Here is a 6681-nt window from a genome sequence, read left to right as displayed (position 1 = left end):
CCACGAATTACTTAAAAAAATACTATACGTATAGCTTTATATACGTATATTAATGTAAATATTTTTTAAATTATATTGCAAAACTCACAAACCAATAAAGCTAAATTAAAGAGAATATTAAAGATTATTTTCTTCGGGTTTTCATTTGCCTAACTTCAAAACTTGCACACGCGCTGTGGGGAGGATTAGGAATGTAATTAGCCGCGTTTGGATTTGAACTGTTGTAGTATAAGCTTGTACTGTCTTTGCTTTGCAATGATGGAAATCCTTTAGACTTTTTAGTAATAGTAAAAAAAACATATTTATTTGAGATGTGTACGACTTATAAAGTAAGTACTTTCATTGTAGTTTACAGGTTTACGTGTTTTCTGTTATAAGTTAATACATACACCCAATCCATCGTTTCATATTAGGTATATTTATTTGTATTTTAAATTTCTTAAGTCATATTTCTGTATAAAGAAGGGTTAATAAAATACTAGTACTTATGGTAAATTGTCCACAGCGGATACGACAAATATTGTGTCCCCTTAACTACCTATTTACTAGGAATTTGATTATGATCTGTTAGTATTGTCTTACAAAATGTCATGTTGTAAATAACATATTCATATAGAAAAAGTCTTGGATAAGTCACGTTTATTAATATACGTTACGCACGTACAGAACACTTCATTTCGCATTTTTGATATCAACTTATTTATTTGCTTTTTTCTTGCATATAATTATTAAAAAATGCTGCCAGCGTTAAAACTACACTGCCTGCCACAGGGACCAAACTTTTGACATTTGTGTTAATTTTTAATAGTAATTATTATTACTAGTAAATACTGTATATTTCATTGTAATGTTATGTTAATGTTGTAAACGTTATACTATTTTTAAAATAATTTCGGAATCGCAAAAATACACAGAAAAAAGATATGTTTTTAATATTTACAGTTTACAGTCTGCTTCATCATGAATTAACTAATTGGCTAATTAGCTAATTTTAAATAGCCGATAGGATTTTTTTTAGCAGCCGATGTGTCGTGTAGAAATGAAGATAGACAGCATATTTTACCTTCTAAGTAGAAAGTCGATAATTGTCCTCTAATACAAACATATTCTTTCAATTCGAACTCGTTTCTAACAGAGTGTTTATCTAGAAAAACAAACTTAATAACATTTCTAAACGACACATCAAAGGCTGTAAAAAATCTTTCGGCTATTTAAAATAAGATAGTTATTAATGCTGAAGCATACTGCAATCTGTAGATATTAAAAATATACCTTTTTTCTTCGTAATTTTTGCGATTCCGAAATTATTTTCAAAGGAAGCTTTGTATTTTTTCCAAAATTATTATAAAAAATATATATCTATTATTATAAAAAGAACCTCTATTACCAAAAATAAGACTTGGCGTAAAGGTCTCGTTACCAGGCCATAAAATAATTAAAAAAAAGAACCTCTATTTGGACTGCTGAAACTATCAAAGTTTTTCAAGGACCCATATTTATTGATTTTCATGGACCTCGACACAGCAATTGTCGATTAACCTCCTTTCAGTAATTTGGATTTACAATATCACGAAACATTTGCACTAATGCGAAAGTTATGTGTATTAGAGATGTCAAGAAGTACTTGGAGAAGCGGGAAGACGCTGTTTTTTTTTAAGTAGTAGTTTTAAATTCTTAGTATTATTTGTTGCTCTTAAATGTCAAATTTCAGTTTTTTAATTTTATTCTTTTATTTTTTTTAAATGTATCGTTGTCTTTCAATGCGCTTGCTTGTTTTCTGTTTTTTTTTTGGTTTTTATACATAATTTGTTAATCTATGTAATCTATTTTGGCTTTCAGTATTGTAATAGTATTTTGTATAATTATATGTATGATGTTAAGTGATACCGCCGGCCATGGACACTCTCAATGCCAGAGGGCTCGCGAATTTGCCGGCCTTTTAAGAATTGGTACGCTCTTCTTGAAGGACTCCATTACTGCGCCAAGATTGATAAAACAGCAACTGCTTGCTGCTTGCATTAAACTTAAAGTCCCGATTTCAATTTCAATGTGATAATATGTCAAATTACAATTATTTACCTTGCTTATAATGAGGAGAGAATTTTGCATAGACTTGTGTAGTATAGGCAAAAAGGGGGGGGGGGGGGCTTAGAGGATGCCTTTACGTTTCTTTATGATTAAGTTTGTTCATTTTATATTAGTATCTTTAAAAAATTTAAAATAAAGGAATAAATTGGCTTTTTTATTCGATGGACAAACGCGAGAATACTTCCAATGTCATGTCAGACTCATCTATACAGTCGTCGTGACGCAATCACTTAGGTGATATTTATTCGTATTAAGTTAATACATACAACCAAGTCCTTTCCGTCCGAGTTACCAATACCATTTACGTAAGCTATTTAATATCTCCGACGACTACATAGTCGGGGAATTGTCTAGAAAATATTTATTAAAAAACCAAGTCCTTTGATAATCTATAGGCTTATCCAACTTTTTCGCTGATCTTAAACTTATATATTTTTTAGATTCAAAATAATCAATGTTATTCATTCAATTTAAGAAATCATCATTGTTTGTATAGCAAAATCAGAACAGGTAGAGGTACTAATCGATTTCACTTTCATATCAGTTTAGTATTAGCGAACACGCTGATACTAAACGATACGAAATATGCACCATATGTTAGCCTGGTTTGAGGACACAATGACGCCAACGACACAACATTTTAGATTCAGATTTCTGTATCTGTACACATCGTCAACTTGTAGAAGGAGGCTAGGCTGGCTTAGGCATGACTGTGGTTGGACCAAAAGGGCCTCTCACTGTGTAAACTGACTTCACACTACAATATACACTAACTAATTTCTTTTTGACGTTTGACGTGTAATATTTCTGGATATTAGCAATACTCTTCAATGTACATAGAAAAGTAAATGAACATTCTGCACTCTGATTGCAACAATCATCTTAAACAGTTAATATAACCTATATACAACGATGCGAGGGCACTTTATAGATATAAAGTTATATACATATGTAATGTATATGAGAAAAGCCATATATATTTTATATATGTATATAAAGTTTCTTAAGAGCAGTGTTTTAAAAATCATTACGTCTTTTAACTAAAATCCGTTACTTAGTCAAAGATATAAGGCTTACAAATGGCGTGTATTTTTTATAGGCCAGGGCTGGACAAGTATAACGTATGGTAAAGTTGTAATGAACTAAGTTCAATGTTTCTATGTCTAATTTAATTATTTATTTAAGCTTTGTTAAAACCAAGTGATACTTGTCTTTTAAAGCAAATAAAATATATTTATTCGGGGTAGTATAAAATAATAAAAAACGAAAACCTGCTGCCAACAAAAGTACCTACCACATACCCATACATTATATGGCATGTATAAAATATAATTAAGAACTCTGTGAATCACATGAAATTGTGCCTTTGAGTTTGTCAGAATGATTACTAGTGTAACAATCTAATACCAAAATAATCCACAGATACTTCGATCGATTCTGTTCGACCAATTAAATTTTTATTGTTCAGGAAAGTTCTTAGGATGCCTCATACACTAATGTAGAAAATCGAAAATTAAAAATGACAGTTCGGGTCAACAAATTTTTTGTCTATGATTTTGACCACATATTAATTAATACATTCCACGTTTATTTCCAAAGTCACTCATAAATTTAAAGTCATAACATATAAAATTTAAAACTTATTTGCTCTAAATGGTAATTATTATCTGCGATATTCGTATGCAATCAATCCGTGGGTGCATGATTCAAAAGCAACTCGCCCACACATCTCTGGAAATGGTAAGTTGTGCAACCCACGTCTCGGTTGTCTGTGGTTTCGAAGGCTTCATTGTTTTATAATACTTCATTCACTGGAACGGTACTTTTGAAGTCACTTTTACAGATTATACTTGTAATAAAATCAGTATCCGTGTAGATTATTCTCGATTTTTAGTTTATTATTATTTAAAAATCAATGGGTTATTAAAATAAAAGGCTTACTATAAAGTTAGTAATTATCTAGTTGATAAAAGGGCCTGGGACTAGTGCTGGGCAGGCTACTTCTAATTAATTTGCTGTATTTGTTTTAAATATTGTAGAATTGTTTGATGATTTCCTTTTTTTTTAAAAAAGAGTACCGAGAGTTTTTTACGCCGGCTTTTTCTCTCGCCCAACACCCTCTGTCTTCTTTGCCGATGAGTAGGGATGCCAACAGGCTCGAATTTAATGACGTGGAAAAAGTGATACCATGATTATCTTATGTTCCAAAATAAACGTATTTTATTTATTTTTTTATATGTATTAGTACTTTAATTTACTAACGTCCATTAAACTATTTAAAATATCTAAAGACGCAGCAGAAACAATGATTAGTTAACGAATGATTTATGGATTAGTTTATACTTCCGCTTAAACCTTTTAATTTTAACAGATTTACGTAATCATTCACTCATGAGTAACGATTTTGAATACGGCTGTTGCATACAATAAGGCTAAGGCTGTGTCCTTAGTTATGATCTCAGTTGCAAAAATAAATATGTGTTTCATTTTATTATACATATATTTTTCCCAATGAAGGTGCCTACAACTTTTTCCACCCTATTTAATTTTTACTTTATCCTCTCGAAATCGACGGCCCATTCCTCTTTTAGCCAGTCTATTTTGTCACCATTTTGACCATCTGCCATCAGCCATCTGTAGTTACTGTTAACCATAATATAATAAAAGTTAAACATACATTTAATCTAATGTTTAAAGAACTTTATTTCTCATTACAAAACAGAAATATTTTATTTACATGAGAAACTTAATATTAATATGTATATATTATATACGAGCGAGATACACGTCGCCATTAGCCGTAACAATTTTAGTCAGCTATGTTCATTCTAACATGCATCTTTAATGCCTTTTTGAATTTGTCAAACACTCCAATATTACGAATTTGAGATGGTAATTGGTTAAATAATTGCACACCTTCATACCTAATAGATTTCTTCAAATAATTTGTACGCGGCTTCGGTAAGATAAGCAAACTCGCTCGACGAGTATTGCGTGTCGTTGTGTGTTTGATTTTTTTAAACGACAAGCAACTATGGATTGAGTTATTTAAAATTTTTTTTATCAAGATACAGGTGCTATATACATACAGTTGTTTAATTGTCATAATTTTGGTTTCTTGGTAGATTTTATTAGTCGGTTTAAAAAATTGTATCTAAATAATGATTTTATTAATTTATTTTGTAGTGTTTGAAAGTTAGTAATCTAACCAAAACATAGTCGCGACTTCTAGAGTTATAAAACCTTTGTTTAAACAGCACGCTTTTCACAAACAAATTTAGTTTAAAAAACGGTTAAACACGAGTTATGTAACATTAGTTAAGTAAGGTAAATATATATTTTAGTTAATGATTAGAAGATTAAACAAATGTAAGCAATCATCGCACAATAGAAGCCTAAATGAGCCTTTACTTACCACACTCATAAATTGTAATTTAACGTTCTCCATAACTATAACTTCTTAGAACCTTTTAATAGGTCAAGATAGTTTTTTGTTAATCCAGCATCACAACCCCACTTCCCTAATTTTATCTTAGTTATAAGCTCAAGTTTTCAAACAGTAAAGCCTTAATAAATATATAAATGAAGCCAGTTAATTCCCAGATTCAAATGACGTGTTTCATATAATTATTACAACCGCCACCGAACTCACGATGAGTGGTTTCAACGTCTTAAACAATGCTTAATTTTTGAAAAGCAATATAATTACGATACACTATCAATATCTGACATTAGATTCATCCGATTAGGCGTTACAATTTAACAGGTATATAGACGGATAAATCTATTTAAAATTATCCGATATACTGCAGAGTAATTCATTTATTTAAGAATTCCTACTAGACTATTTGGTGATTACGTCAACAGTAATTGTTTACATTTTTTACACATATTACCCACACATTGTCTATGCTTGAAAACGACATGCATTTTCGAGGATTCCTACAAAAAAATAAAGAGGCAATTACATTGATATATTATAGTTATCATTATTGTATATACCTACTTATTGCCAATTTAATATGTAAATAAAGGTTGTTAATGTAACCGCAAGTCTGATGCATTTATCTAGGTTGTTCTGTAAATGGACACAGCGTTAAAACATTTTCAAAACGTTGCGTAACTTTCATCGAATTTAAAGACCTTCATGTGAATATTATGCATTTATCCCAGGCATAAATTATTAAGTTTAACTTTAACCTAAAAATTATAAATGTTGAAACCGTCATTTTAACGTGAATTTCGTTTTTAATAACAAATAAAACCAATCATATGACACATTGTTTTCAAATGGCGCATCATAATACCTAAATAAAACATAGATTTTTCCTTAACTGACGTAATTTAAATTAAAACTCAATGACAGAATTAATTATTACTTCAATTGCTATTTAACAAGAATCCGCTTAAAGGCTATTTTAAGTATACTTTAGCGAGGAATTAATAGTCGCGTATTCATTCACTGGAAAGGGTTTAAGTAATTCTATGCCTTTTTTGGTGTGAGTTCAGCAATGAGATGTAAACGCTTACGTGTCGTGACTCGTGAAGGTCTAGTGGGCGTCGTGATACGTAAGGTGTGGGGGGCAGGCGGCT

Source organism: Pieris rapae, chromosome 3 (genome assembly GCF_905147795.1).
Source record: "Pieris rapae chromosome 3, ilPieRapa1.1, whole genome shotgun sequence".
NCBI classification, from domain to species: Eukaryota; Metazoa; Arthropoda; class Insecta; order Lepidoptera; family Pieridae; genus Pieris; species Pieris rapae.
Note: the sequence above shows the minus strand (reverse complement) of the source record.